The sequence below is a fragment of the Camelus bactrianus genome, chromosome 34 (genome assembly GCF_048773025.1).
Source record: "Camelus bactrianus isolate YW-2024 breed Bactrian camel chromosome 34, ASM4877302v1, whole genome shotgun sequence".
In the NCBI taxonomy this organism is placed as follows: domain Eukaryota; kingdom Metazoa; phylum Chordata; class Mammalia; order Artiodactyla; family Camelidae; genus Camelus; species Camelus bactrianus.
This window is the reverse complement of record NC_133572.1, coordinates 21455925-21471402: the sequence shown is the minus strand read 5'-3', so window position 1 is coordinate 21471402 and position 15478 is coordinate 21455925. Positions and strand designations below refer to the sequence as shown.

Here is a 15478-nt window from a genome sequence, read left to right as displayed (position 1 = left end):
TCAATTTATTTATTTCTAGGATTCCTACACAGCAAATACCCTAGATTTATATTTGCTACATAAATCTATCCACAATTCTTCCCACTCCCATGTCGTAAGAAACCAAGACCCAGGTTAAGCTACCTGAACACCTATGTGGAAATGAGAAGTGAGACCCTTGGGTGGGGCTTTGTTCAGATTATACTGAAAGCTTATTCATTATGGCTTCATCTTAATTTCTTTTAAACAACGCTTTCGGTGTAGTCAGATACATTAAGAACATGCCCTTTTGATGTGTGGAGGAGCTAAGACTATAATTTTCAAATAATTTTTAGTGAGAGTGTTGTACTTGAAAACTAATTTGCATCAATCTTTGAAGATTTATGTTTCAGGAGCTTTGACTATATAATACCTGTCTTTATTCAATAACTACAACTAAATGCTCAAACAACATGTAAGAGTTTGAGCAAACTGCCCCCGCCCCGTAGTGCTGGTTGGCTGCAGCTGTAACTGGAGTCAAGGCTTACCTATCCCAGTACGCTTGGGCGGATCTGCTCAAAGGGGTTCGTCCAATAGTTTGTCGGTAGTCTTTTGGACAAAGCCATAAAGCATTGATTTAAGGTTGCTGGAATGGAATCTATTTTATTAATATTAAGTAAGCACATATTGAGTGCTTACTGTATGTTGGGAATTGTCCCTCAGCTTCATATGAATATTATTTTGCTTAAAACCTCTCATATTTCCTTGTTATTCACACTTTACAGATAAGGATTCTGAGGATTAGGTCTTCTCTCTTTTGGGGGGAGCTCATTATCAATTATGGGAAGTTGTAAGGAAAAAGATATTGATTCATCCAGAGAAAACATTTTTCTGAGAGTCAGCACTGAAGAGGGTGATCATTGTTTGAGTGAGACGAGCCCCGGGTTGTAAGGAGTCAGCATCCCTGTCCTGGACACGGCACGTGTAGGGCTGCGTTGTGAGTGAGGCGGCGCGGCCGCGCAGGGAACGCGGATGCCGGGCCGTTGGGCTGTGCTCAGGCCCGGTGGGGCTTTCTCCTAAGGGAAGTGGAACGTCATTGTCAGATTTTAAGTAGGGGAGTGGGGTGCTCTCGTAGATCACTTTTGTCTTGTAGAATGCTTAGAAACATTTAGAAGGCTCGGCAGGAGGTGATGTGATAAGTCAGAGTATGGTGGCTGTGAGGTGTAGCAGTGTTCAATTTTCAAGTGATTTTCAGTCCCAGGTTTGTGGCTCAGTAGCCGTTTCACTTTGGATGACACACTCAAGGAAGTGAAACAATTTATCTTATTAATAGAAGCAGTGATATACCGACTTCCCAGGACTGCTGTGGAGATCCAGTGAGATAACATGTGCACAATGTGCAGCGTGGTCCCCAGCACAGAGTCAGTGCTGAGGGAGTGCCAGTGAGAACCTGGTAGGTGAGGTGTGGGTGATGGGACTCGTTGAATGAGGAATTTGGGCCCTGAAGTAGGGGTCCAGTCACATCTGTGAGTGATGGGCCTGAGCTGGGAGAGGCAGAGAGACCTTGCCCCCCAACAAGGGGCCCTGGGCAGGACGGCTATGGGAGGAGCACCGTGAAGTCAGCTCTTTGCAGGTGGAGTTGGAGGTGCCCTTGAAACATCTAAGTGCAGTTCCACAATCACAGAGGAGGTCTGGGCCGGGGCTGTGCATTTTCCTATAATCTCAATCCCTGAGGATGCCGAGGTATTGATCATTGAACGTGAAGTCATACTTGCAGGACAAGTGAATAGTAGTATCATCTCTGTCATCAAAGCTCAAATCTCTTTATTCATCACTCACTTTGCTAATTGGGTACTTACAGAGCTCACTTCACTGACCTCACCTGGGCTCAGGCTCCACAGAAAATATCTTGTGAGTCTCCCTCTTTTCCAGAAGAAAACACATTTAGCTGGTAGACTTCTCTACCTCGCCAGACTTAGAATTTTAGCTTGTTGATTTAATTCTGTTTTCTGTTGGCCGTCTCCTGACAGGAGAGACATTTTACCTCATGGTCAGGTTTCAATTAGCTGTTACTGAGAATTGCTGATCTGATCCATAGTGTATGTTTTCTATTAACTTTGTAGAGTACTTATCATTTTTCTGTCTTTACCCTTTAATTTTGTTTCCTCTTCAATGTTCTATCCTATTTGGGGCCTTATTTTATTTTTTAATTAAAAAATGTCTGCTAGCATTAAGAAAACAAAAGCAAAGAAAAATGCACATGATAGCTAAATTTAGAAAATATCTATTTTGTTTTCTGTCTCGGCAATGGAGGGTTCTAGAAACTCTTGAAAACCTTCATTACATAAGTTCCTTAAAATGCTGATTAAGAAATAAGACCTTCCTTCCTCATCTTTCAAGCTGCACAGCTAATTGTCAAGAAAGTGAGGGGAAATCCTCAGAAGCCAAGTCAAACCAGAAAGCAGGGATTCTGGGAGATACGCGAGCCTTAGAAGCCCTGGGGGGCAGTTGGCTCCTGAACTGATTTTCAGTTGCCTTGACAGGAGGGCAGGAGGTGAGCCCCAGGCCTCTCACACTGGGAGTTGGATGGCTGTTCTTATGTAAGGCCAAGCACATCCTGAGAATCCTGCTTTATAAAAGGGTGAATTAGAAAGAAAAGTAAAAAAGCATTCCTCAAGGCAAGGAAGTAAGGAAAGTCAATTTTTTTTGAAGCAGGGAAAAATAACTTATCCAATGTAAGTATTTAGTTTAAATCTGTTCTGGCATGAGAGTGACAACAAACTCCTGGCAGGAAATCACAGCTCCTCCCGGAAAGAGAAGTTGTGTTTTGAATGAATCAGTGGGCAGCCATTCCGAAAAAGGTCTCCAGAGTCTTCTGGATCAAGATACTGGACCCAAACACCTCCCTTCCATGGTCTCATTTAAATAACCAGAATGGTTTTAAAGGAAAGAAGCCATAATCATAGTTCTATTTATTGACATTAATATATGCTAGGAATTCAGAAGTGACTATGGAGTTGTCTCCTCTTTTATGGACCTTACTTTCTATTTGACATAGTTGGGGAACTTGGTGGAGGGTGGTGTTAGTCTGTTGCAATTAGCCAGGAGAGGAGATTAAGAAAACAGTGAAGGGTGGGTGACATTTTTAGCTGAGGACAGTCTTGTTCAGTTGGTTTGTAATTGCAGACTCGTTGAGTTGTCACTGGAGGGAATTGATCTTATGGAATTTGGACTTAACTCAGGCCTCTTCAGAATGGACAAGTGAACCTGGAGAAAGACAGTCAAATCTGTGCAGACATTAAAGTCCACGTGAACGTGCTGTATCCCTGAACCAAAGATAGGACAAGTAGGCAGCACTTCTTGAGGACAGAGGAGTGATTTTTAAGGTTCTCCAAGAATGAATCTCAGGGAACCAAGATGGCCATTTGTCAAACTGTGACTTTGCTCTTTGGACGGTGTACCCACCGAGGTTATTGGCTGTTTATAGGTTTCCATTTCTCTTTAATACATGACAGGTGATGAGGACGTGGGCATACACTTTTGACACCTTGTCGAAGTGACTGGGTACCTGCCTAGAAGCGCGGGCACAGCTACGGCTGCGCCATACATCTTGCCGCCCATCCCGCTCCCCGACTCCGTGATCACGGCAGAGTGGTTCCTTGATGACCTGTCAGTCTCCTCTGTGACATTGTAACCCAACAAATTACCGGAGCGTATTAGCTTGGCTTTGTTCTTTTCCATCCTTCCCTTCGAATGATGATGACTGATAATGGACCCAGTTACGTTTGCAGATGATTTACAAGTAGTGCTGTCAGTACAAACCTTGTAATCCCCACTGTGTGATCTAGAGAAGAAAGTTACATTCTTTCCAAATTGTTTTGATGCACTTATGTGGGAAAATGATGTACGTTTGAATATGTATTTCCTCTCTGAATCATCATGGCTCGAGATGAATATTTGTAAACATGGAATGAGTTTTCTGTATTTGAGCTGTATGGTCCCCTAAATTCTCCCCATTTTTTAAAGTCATCACTGGAGTGCTACCTCCAGAGTGTCCCAAAGCATCCACCACTGCCTGTTCTTTGGACACTGTGAGTTTCCAAGTTGGAGAAGGATGCTGGCTGTTGAGGCATTCTCTGGCACATCTCTGGCTGGCTGATGTGAACTTAGCACAGAAGACTTGGCAGACAGTATCTAACCATGGTCACGTCCATTTCTGGAACAATCATGGAGGATTTTACACCTATGCTAGTGGCATACGTTATTTCATTTAGTTTTCCCAACAATCATAATTAGATTTTATCACCTGTGTTAATAAGGAAACTGTCAAAGCGAGTGACGTGCAGACTTTGGACTGGAACACGGGTCTTTCTGATCCCTGTCTCTGTTCCCTCCCCGGCCTATTCTTCCACATGGCCAGGAGACTCTTCCTCAGTCTTGAGTTTCCCGCTGATGTTACCACTCTCTTTGTTTCTGGAGAGGAAAACAAGTCTAAACTTACTTTCCAGTTGGAAATGGAATGGAGAGTTAACGTTGGAAGCTGGGAGAGTCTGTCCTGTGATGAAGCGGTCACCGAGCCACTTCCATTGGGACGTCATGTCACTGTCTGGGCCCCTTGCACAGCCTGTACACAGGTGATAAGCCAGATGTGCCGAGCAGTCCTACCGGACAGGGCAGTGCATTGGAAATGAGTTTGGGGATTTGGTTTCATTACATAGGTTCCTGAGGGCCTTGGCCTGGCACTTCGAGTGGGACCACTCCCTGTCCCACAGACTCGTGCTCTGGGCCCGTGCAGACCTGACGTGGCCTTAGCCTGAGGCTCAGGGCCCGTGGTGATGAGGAGCATTTTAGTCCAGGGTCTGCCGGAGGCTCTGACACTTCTGGGCCGTGGGAATTTGTCCAGGATGATAATAATTCCTCCCCGAGTTTCAGATTTCCTTGCCTGTGAACCGGGGTAGTAATAGTTTCTGAAATGATTGTAATGATTCAGTAACGGGCACAGCGTGTGCTGGCAGGTAGCTGGTGTTTAAGGAGAAGAAGTCGCAGTCACTCTGTCAGCCTCTCACTGTGTGCTCTGTGCTTTGAGAGGTTGTGTGTTTGGTGAAAGTCCCGCCCAGACCCTAGGGTCTAGATGAACTGTTGTTTCTTTACTTTCCCTTCCTTTTCCTCTTTCCCTTCTCTGTGTCCCATGTTTAGGTAGCAGATTCCTCTGTTTCAAGGAATATGGGCCTTTCTAGTAAAAGGAGAGGTGGAACCCGGAAAGATGGGGCCCAGAGGGGGTCTGGAGCGTATGCACAGCACTGCTTCCCTGCATTTCTGCATCCGGTCCCATCAGTGCACGAAGTCAGCCTTCCTCTTCCTTCCTGTGTCATTGGGTCTCTGTTTTAAGGGAAAATTTTTTACGGGTTTTTTTCATTTACATGTTTCGTTCAGATGCTTGTTACTTTTCTCCCTGTGCTTCAGCATCCCTAGGAGAGAATTCAGCAGTGTAGCATCCTCTCCGAGCTCTATGAGTTGATCGTCTTCCACCGCAAGTCCGCCTTCTTCAAGCGGGTGGCCCCCGTGCAGCGCGCGGCCCCCGGCATCCCGGAGCCTGGCGGGAAGGCCTGCTACCGACTCCTTCTGCAGACGCTTCCTGGCTACAGTCTGTCGCTTGATCTGCAGGACTTCAGCAAAGGTGTTGGAACTAAAACATTGCTTCAGTCCCATTAACCATGCCTGCTTTGGGCCCTGCTGTCCTGTCTCATCAGGGTGAATTCTGATTCGTTTAGAACAGAGCTTAGCAGACTTTTTCTGTCAAGGGCTTGGGAGTAAGTATTTCAGGGTCTGCAAACCTCCTGATCTCTGGTGCAGCTGCTCAGCTCTGCTGTTCAGACGCCAGAGCAGCCGGACATTCCACACACCCACAGAGCTTTATTAACAGCGGTGGCTGGGGCTGGATTCAGTGTATGAACTGCAGTTTGTCCCCACAGCCTCCTCACTATTGACGCCTGCACCAGAGCGTGCATTTGCGACAACGGGTGAACTTGCACTGACACGTCATCATCACCCAGTGTCCAGACTTGACACTAGGATTTACACTTGGTGTTGTGCACTCTGTGGGTTTGGACAGATGTGCAATGACATGTATCCACCGTCACAGCATCATACAGAGTAGTCTGTCTTAGTGACCTTAAAATGCTCCGTGCTGCACCTCATTCATTGCTCCTTCCCCTCTAGCCTCTGACAGCCTCTGATCTTTTAGTCTCTGTGGTTTTCCCTTTCCCAGAACACCATACAGTTGGAATCAGACAGTTGCAGAACCTTCCCAGATTGGCTTCTTTCACTTAGTAATATGCATTTAAGGTTCCTCCATGTCTTTCCATGCCTTGATAAATCATTTCGTTTTAGCACCAAATAATAGTCCATTTTCTGGCTGGACCACAGTTTATCCATTCACCTACTGAAGAACAGCTTAGTTGCTTCTGAGTACTGGTGATTATGAATAAAGCTGCTATTAACATCTGTATGCAGATTTGTGTGTGGACATAAGTTTCCATTTCGTCGAGTAAACACCAAGGAGCACAGTTGCCGGATCATATGTTAGGAGTACGTTTAGTTTTGTAAAAAATTGCCAGACCGTCTTCCAAAGTATCTGGGCCATTTTACATTCCCACCAGCAATGCATGAGAATTCCTGACGCTCCACATCCTCACCAGCATTCGGTGCTGTCAGTGTTCTGCGTTTTGGCTGTTCTGACAGGTGTGCAGTGGTACCTCGCTGTTTCAGTCTGCATTCCCTTGATGACAGATGCTATGGAGCATCTTTCCATAGACTTCTTTGGCATCTAGATTTCTTCTTTGATGAGGTGTGTGTCCAGGCATTTTGCTCATTTTTTAATCAGGTTGTTCATCCTTCTTGTTGAGTTTAAAGAGATTTTGGTATATTCTGGATATCAGCCCTTTATCAATGTGTCCCTGCCCTTCACCTGCAGCACCGGAGTTGTCCTTTTGGTCTCAGTGGAGTGTCAGCTCTTCAAAGAGGTTCCCTGTCTTCCCTCAGCCTAAATACTGTCCTTGTATTTTTCACTTTCATTGACTCATTTTGTTCTTTTTAAATAGCATTTCCCATAAATTTAAGTACATTAAAAAAAAAGGGCAATGATTGAACACCACCTCCCCCACCAGGCTGTGTGCCCTGTGAGAGCAGAGACCCTGTCCCCACTCACCGTTTCCCATGACAGCACATGGCACATGTCCATGTAAAAGTGTGTAACGTGGGGCCAAACCTGATGAGCAGCTATGATGACATGTGTTGGCTACCATTTATTGAGTAGACTTTGTTTCTGATCTTAATTATTAAGTCACATGAATGAAACTTGTTTGTTTTGAAAAATAAAACAACAAAGCACACCTCCATTTGATTGATACTTTCCACTTAGCCTTCTGACCCAGGAGGGGATGTTCACCATCATTTTGTGGAGGAGGTTGGGGAGGTAAAGAAAGAGAGTGAGATCAAATAAAGTAAAAATGATAACTATCAGTTGGCTTTATTTTCACTAAGAAATAAAAGTTACTTTAAACCCTATCTCAGCTATTGTTCTGTTGTTTTAAACATTTCTCATAGAATTAAATGGAAGCCCACTAAACCCTGAAAGGGAAATTGTGTGCTCAGGTCCTGAAAAGTGTTTATGTCTATTTCTTGAAATGCACATTTTCCCTGCTGGTTACAGAAAGTTGAGGCGGGAACACAGCCGTGCGCTGTGTATCTGCCGGCTTCACGGGCTGCTCACTTCCATTTACATTTTCTTGTGTTGCAGTTTATGAAGGTTTTCCATGAGATATATTGCTCAACCTTTTCCTGAATGAAGGATTGAATTTTCCACAGGAAATCTTATGAAAGAGAGTGACAAGGCACATGGGTTTCCCAAAAAGGAATACTTGATGTAATAAACTCTCACTATGGTGAACTTTTTTAATACAAGCCAGTTGAAAATTTTATCACTATGTCATAGGCCACAAATCTGTCTTAAGAATAAAGATTCAAATTTTATAGAAGAAGCAGTTTGAATCAAGTAGAAATTATGATTTGTACACTAGTTGGTGTTAGAACTTATACTCAGTCTTATCATAATTGCCTGTGGTAGGAACTGGATTATTATTTATTTATTAAAAAAAAATCCACTAGGTGCTATTTGCCCCATTCTTGATGCAGCAGTGCTGAGGTTATTGAAGTTGGGCCATTTAGGATTCTTAGCTGGGTTTTCCGGACATTGATTTCAGCCACTTTATCTTTTTTACAATCTCTTCTTTTATGTCGGCCTTTGGTCTTTTGACAACGTGGAAATACTGCACGGATCTGCCTTTCCCTTTTTTCCTGTCTTTGTGGGAAAAGATTTCTGAAAGACAAACTACTAGGATATAAAGGATTTTGTGTGGGGTAAGTTTGTTCAGTTCTAAGGATTTCAATTAATACGTATTAATACTTGCTATTCAGCTAATGACAGTAAAATTATAAACTAACAAGTATACATCAGTAAGTATAGTACAATCAGCCCATCACCCAGATTAAGGAATTCACAAACTTTTCCATATTTCCTTTATTCAGACCTTTGTTCTTTTATTTGTCCTTTGTTGAAGTATTTGACAGCAAATCCAAGAAGACATGTCATTTTACCCTATGTGCTCAAGTAGGCATGTCTGAAAAATGAGAGCCTTTTTTTGATCAGGTTTTTCCATTTGACCCATGTCCTCGTTAAGTACCAGCTTTATCAGGCATCTCACTAGGCATTAGGGATCCTTGGGGCAATGAGACAGTCCTGGCTCCCAAGGAAGTTAAGGGCTGATGGAAGAAACCAACACAGGAGCTTGGGTTCCTCACTTAAGGCCCCTGCTGGATGACACCAATTGGACAAAATTTGTGCACAATACAGTAGGATTCACAGAAGGGACTGGTCAGACTTGTAGGGCAGGCCGTGAGAGAGGCGGTCAGCAGGGCTACAAGAGGAGGACTCATTTGATCAGAATCTGAAATCCTTTCTGCCAACCTTTCTACCAAGCCCCCAGGGCCCATCACACACAACCCTGTGCTGTAACTGTTTTTGATTCCATTTACCACATCTCCTTCAGGAAGGATTTTAAGGTGGAAAATATTTAAAATCCGTAATTGTTGCCAGAAGGGACATAGAACAAGGAACATGTAAACAACACAAATGTCCATCAGCACATGGCTGGATAAAGACGAGGTGATACATATATACAATGGAATACTACTCAGCCATAAAAGATGCCATTTGCAGCAACATGGATGGACCTGAAGACTGTCATTCTAAGTGAAGTGGGGTGGAAAGAGAAAGAAAAATGCCATATGACTTCATTTATGGGGAATCTAAAATTAATAGCAATAATAATAAGACCACAAATGAACTAAATATTGTTTTGATTTCTTGAATATATGCAAGCACATCTGACTGTCCTTTGTGATTGGATTACCATATTCTGTTTATTCTTTTGTAGATGTCCTTATTCCTCTGGTAACTAATTTTAAAAATCTAAAGCTCTAATCTGTTCTTAGAAACAATAATTAGTACATATATGTAAACTAAAAAATGCAGTATGCTCTATACATGTATTTACATGCAATATGTGTATGTGACGTTGAACTGTAAAAATTCTACCTGATAAAACTAAAAAAGGAAAAAAATAAAAAATTTATTTTAAATAATCACCCTTCTTTAGATAATAAAACGTTCATTTCTGAGATTCTGTGAAAGACAGCATGGAAGTAGGTTTTTAAGGTTTTCTCCTTGCTCCTCGGTGAGCAGCCTGGGCTGCACAGCTTGGCCGCCACAGGCGCCCAGGACTTGCCGGCTTGCTCCTCACTTGTTGGGAGGAAGATTAGCTGCTTCAGGAATATTTATGCTCTTAGAAGTTGCTGAAAACCCCACAGAGCTTCTGTTTACATGGAGTGTATCTGTCAATATACCCCATTATAGGAATTAGAACAGGAAATTTAAACCCAAGAACTGACAAGCACACACTGTCCCAGCACGTGGTCAAAGCAGTGCTGCCACGGTGGTGTGTGTTGGTTCTAGAAAAAATGCACAATACACTCAAGAATGAGGGTGAACCCACAGATCTCATCTCAGCAATGCTATGAAGAGGTGGGACCCAAAGCCCCTAAAACAGTGCTGAAGTCCCCAGATGTCTCAGAACACACAGAGCCATGGGATCAAGAATCCAGTGTCTCACGGATCATCAGCTGTGGAGACCGCGTCCTGGGTCAGGAGGAGCAGAATTAGGGATAGAAGGCACACAGTCCTATTGACAGCAAAGCTTTAAAGGTTTTGAATTGACTGAAAGTTTGGCAAAGATTTGCATTTAGACTACTACATTTCTTCTCCTGGAGACGATAGAAGGATAACACTGATTAATAGAGGATGATTGTAATGGATTAATTATGATACTGATGACATGGGCTGCGAACACTAACCCTGCACTCAGTGTAGACTAAGTCTTTTATGTACACAATTCATTAGGTCTCCACAGCCCTGCAACGTGGCATTAAGCACTCATACAACCATGAAACCAGTGACTATAAAACAGTCACAAGCCTTCCTCTCCAGCATGAGGTAGCAAAACCAGCAAGGATTTTCAATGACAAAAGCCAAAATCATATATTTTTGGGAAAGAAAGCAAATGAAACACTGAAGAACAATAAACAAAAAGAGCAGATGGAATGGAAAGTTTTATTGAAGGAAGCAATGATTGATTCAATTAAAACAGCTAATGTCCCTGGTATAATTGAACCATCAATCCAAATTTTTGGAAAAGTGGGTTGTGAAATTACTGTCTCATTTAATATTGGAATTCCTATTTGGACCAATTTGATATGCACCACTGGTGTGAGGTTAGATATTTAGGTAAATAACAATATTCCTATTTTTTAAGTTAACAGGAAACATAACACAGGACTCCAGATTTAGGGAGAGAATGCAAACAACTACTATCATACTCATCCAGTAAGAACAAGTGTCCCTGAGTCACCAAAGCAATGAGAATTTGCACAAAGAAAACACAGTTCTCCAATTGTGACAAATACGAGACCGTGAGCCATGAGTTACGAGAACAAGCAACTGTTTAAATGCCATGGGCAAATTTTTTTATCATCTTGAAAACATCACTGATGTTCTAGGTAAGAAAAATAATTGTTTTACTAACAAATCCAACTGACACAGGGGTTTTTCCATGTGAGAAGGTGATTCCAAAAATTGCAGTAAAATGAGTAAAGATGATCTGCGCAGTGACGGAGATGGTCTTAGACTAACCAGCACCACAATTCCCTGTTTTACACTTGCTCTCTGCTTGTCACCTCTGACACAAGAACTCATCAAATGATTGTTTTTTCTTTAGGGGAAAAAAAAGATAAATAAAATCTAACTGCAAGATGTGGTATGTAAAGCGGTAATGAAGTTTTCTAAACTTATGATGCAGCCAGTGTAATGTAGCACTTATTCGGGCACTAGAATTTTTTAATTTATTTCTTTTATACCCTATTTCTATCCTAAAGGAGACCCTTAAAGTTTTCTACTTTATTCAATGTATCTTGTGAGGGTTGTGATATACACTGCTATGGCAGTTTTCAGAGATTCAAAATCGCCTCTGTGGTTGTGGTCAGGAAAGGCAAGGCTCCCTCACAGCTGCGACGGAGAAGGAATCCCCGGAGTCAGCCCCCGGGCAGCTTCCGAACCGTACTTGCTTGCACTTGGCACAGGACACCATCAGCAAGTGTAACTCTGACAAGGAGATTTCCCCGGGGACCTGGGAGGTGCTCTAACATTCTGAAGCCACTTGTTTCCCAGTTAGGTAAGGCTTGGAAAAATAGTTTATTAGAAGTGACTCCCTTTGTATGTGCCTTTTGTCCTGAGAGGTCACTAATTAGCATAGAATATAAAATACCCCATAATATAAGAATTTAGGCACCACATCTTTCCATCTACCTATTTGTTTATCATATTTATAGTTAGGTTACATTTTCTATGACGTTCACTTCCAGGCAGCAGAAAAGAAAGGTTACAAAATATTTATTATAAATAGGGGGGACTGGGTCTAAGGGTTAAAAACCACTACTGCTAACAATAAAAACCATATAATAATTTTAATCTCAGTTGCATCAGACCTTCCAGAATTACTCCCTCAATTTCACTGTTAAAACAATAATGGAATCTCTGTTCTTCCAAGACTCGGGCCTGATCGCCACCCATCCAGACATCTGTCTGTGGGTCCCTACTTGTCCTCGAGGCCCCCGAACACACCTTATGGGGTGAACTTTCTTCAGTGTCCCTACTGTAGGGGAAACCTGGAAGTCCCAGGCACTATCCAGGATTCACACCTACCTGCAAAAATCAAAGTCATGTGACTGAAACGGGACAACCCAGGTGGTGTGATAGGGCTGAAAGCTCACCAAAAACAGGTTTGGGGGCCTTACCCAAGCCCTCCGGCTCCTAACATGTAGAAAGACAGGGAGGCCCAATTAGCCACGAGCCTGGGGGGCTTCATTACTCCATGAATAAAGGATTTGTGCCAGTGCCACCTTTAGACAGGGAACCCCACAACCCAAACTTGTAAGCACCCCGTCCCCTCCCCTCTGAACAAATATTCTCTCAAGACACGTAGTGAGAGATGTGAGCCCCGATGAGCTCTGGAATAAGATGCAATCTGAAAGACTGCTGGTAACAGATGGTGTGCAGCTCGGGCAGCCCCCAGGACCACCAGCCCTTCTGGTACCACTGATGCCCACAGTTCAATCCACAACAGTTTCTTCAGGACCCTTATGCACACATAACCATCACACAAAAATGATTGCTTAGACATATTTTAAGAGAAATAACAAGAGAATGCCAAATTCAAGACAAGTCAGAGTCAAGACCCCAGAGTACTTACTGAATGAGATCTCATGTGTGCTCCGCAGTGAGCTTTAAACCCTTAGGACACAGTCATGGAACAGTAGGCATTTTCTTTCTTTCCTCCAAGTTTGCTTTACTGCAGAACTCCCTAGACACAGGAAGACTCTGGATCCCACCTCTACTACTTACACAAAGGGCTCATCTCGCCATTTGGAGTGGGATCAGTGATGGTGCGACCGGCTCCATTGTGCGCACTCCCGTGCCCAGCTCCCCGAGGAGCAGAGCTCCCCCCACGGGCACTGCAGTGCCTACGAGAATCAGGAGTCTGATGAGTGAGCCTGGGGCGGGCAAGACAGGAAGCAAGTACTGCTTCCTCACACTCTGCAGGTGACCTTTGTGTCATCTTGAATAAATACAGTCAGCATTAAAGATGTTTGACAAGAGGGTAAAAGGTAAGACCTCCCCAAATCTCCTGGCATTCCTTTAGTGGGAGTCCTGTTAGAACACATGGTGACAAGAGACGCTGGCTTTACATGCGCACGCTGCCCTCAGGGCTGCAGGGGAGGCCACGGTGCTGCCTCTGCCCCACCTCCTGCCCTCATCCCCCAGACCTCACAGGGGCCGCTGACTCGTTTCTCTGACTTTCTCTCATTGGTATTGCTGCTCTTCCAACTTTTAAGAGCTCATAAGAACCTCACCAGAAAATCTTTAACAATGAAAGCAAATCAAATGAAATCAACCACAGAAACACACTGCCTTCATCATTACTTTACATTTTAGGAAGAAATTCTGGAAGACGACTCCCTGACCTGAAGGGATGGATGGAGGAGAAAAGAAAAGAAGACAAGCATTTTTGGCCCACAAAAAATGAAAGGTAACCAGATGGTGGCTAGTTTTCATTGCACCTCTCTGGCCGCCCCAATTTCACATGCCCCTCCCAACTCAACTCATCAGAAATCGACTGAAGGAGACGGCTTTGCAAATTTATTGGAAGCCAAAGAATTCGCTCCAGAAACAGTCTCCCAAACCCAGCGAGAACACTGAAAACTGACCAGTGCCAGGATCTGAATACTAAAACACACAGATTCAAACTCCGACACCCTCCCTGGTGGGTGTACTTACCGTGCGGGTGTCGCCGTGAAATTTGTCAGCATCCAACATATAAAAATGAATGGGACACCAGTTTTCAACATCACAGTCCCTCTGAAACAACTGGTAGTCAATTAGCGTTTGTCGGCAGCAAAAGTCGATTTTCTCCCCTGCACGTGGAGGTCAACACACAGAAGAGACTGATGATCCCCGCTGCGAGTGTAGCTAAGTGTGTCTAAGCAAACTGGCTCCATCAGCCTCCTGATGAGCAGGGCAGTGTGTGAGCCGCGGGGCTCTGCAGACTAATGGCCAGGCAAGGAGGGCCCTTCCTTACTTTGGGGAGAAAAACGCGGAAGCCGCACTCGCTGTAAATAAATTCTAATTAAAATTTCAGGTGCAGTTACTGCAGCGTAACCCACGCCAATAGATGAGGCTCCCTCCGTGCTGTCCAGTCATGTGAGCCAGGCTCATTATTGTACCTGTGTGTGTGGTTTAGCAAGTGAAACATGTCTGTTTTCTGGAAATTACATGAGGGTGGAAAACCTTCCAAACATGTTCATTTATTTGCTGTGGAATTTGTTTAATCCTCTTAAGAACATTTACAATGACAAACTTCTTAAATAAGCATCTTTGCCCGAGAGATATTTCCAGGCACATGCGCCGAAAACTAGGACAACCCAGAAGCAAAATCAAATCCGTTTCAGCTGCACAGCACCACAGATTGCGTCCAGTTTGCGAGTCAAGGATTTTTTTCTCCACACCCTTGTACTCTTCTGCCCAAATTAATCATCCTCTGCTTCTCTTGTATAGTGAGTATCGTATGACTCATCTTCTCTGCCTGTAAAATGGAAATGGGAGATATTCCTACCCAATAAAATGTCATAGAACTAACCACCAAAATTATATATATTAAAAAAAAAAAGCCAGGGTTTTATGCTGTCCAGGGATATGAATCATTTATTTAATGTGTCAATTGTTACAAGAATAAACTTTTCTAAATGTAAAACCTCCTCAGAAATCTTCAAGTACTTTTCAAGAAAAATATCACAGAAAATTTCTGAAAAGTATTTAAAGGAAAATCATTTTTAACTGAATCATATTCTAGGCACACTGAATAAATTCTCTTTAGAGAACTCCTACATTTTTTTTAATAAATGACCTATAAAAATACACCCAGCATTAATCAGTAAATCTTCATTCCTTATTTTTAAAATTCTTAAGGCATGCTATTTTTCTTAAATCAAATGAGGAGGTATTCTCAAGCCAATGGACAACGGAATTACCTAAGAGGACATTGTAAAGCAGCAAGAGCAACTAGCACATTGCCAAGCATTCTGCCTGAGAGTCACTCGTACCATCTCATTTTGACCTGACCGCTTGGAGGTGAGCTCCATCAGCCCATTTAACACATGAAGAAACTGAGGCTCTGGGTGGTCATGTTTCCAGTACTTGATGGAGCCAGGATCCAAACTCGGATCTTTGTCTATAGAGCCTGTGCCTTTACCAGATCACACTTAACATTTCTCATTCTTCAAATGCACTCAGTCC

General features: G+C 43.3%; 1 protein-coding gene across 2 annotated transcripts in view; it reads left to right on the top strand.

Annotated features, from left to right (window-relative positions):
* Window positions 1-7524, top strand: part of LOC141575942 (uncharacterized) — a 147959-nt gene extending 140435 nt beyond the window's left edge. For both annotated transcript variants that reach the window (XM_074357784.1, XM_074357791.1), the window contains one exon: window positions 5422-7524. The gene's annotated coding sequence lies outside the window, so the exon portion shown is untranslated. The remainder of the gene's footprint in view (window positions 1-5421) is intronic.
* The last annotated feature ends 7954 nt before the right edge of the window (window positions 7525-15478 follow it).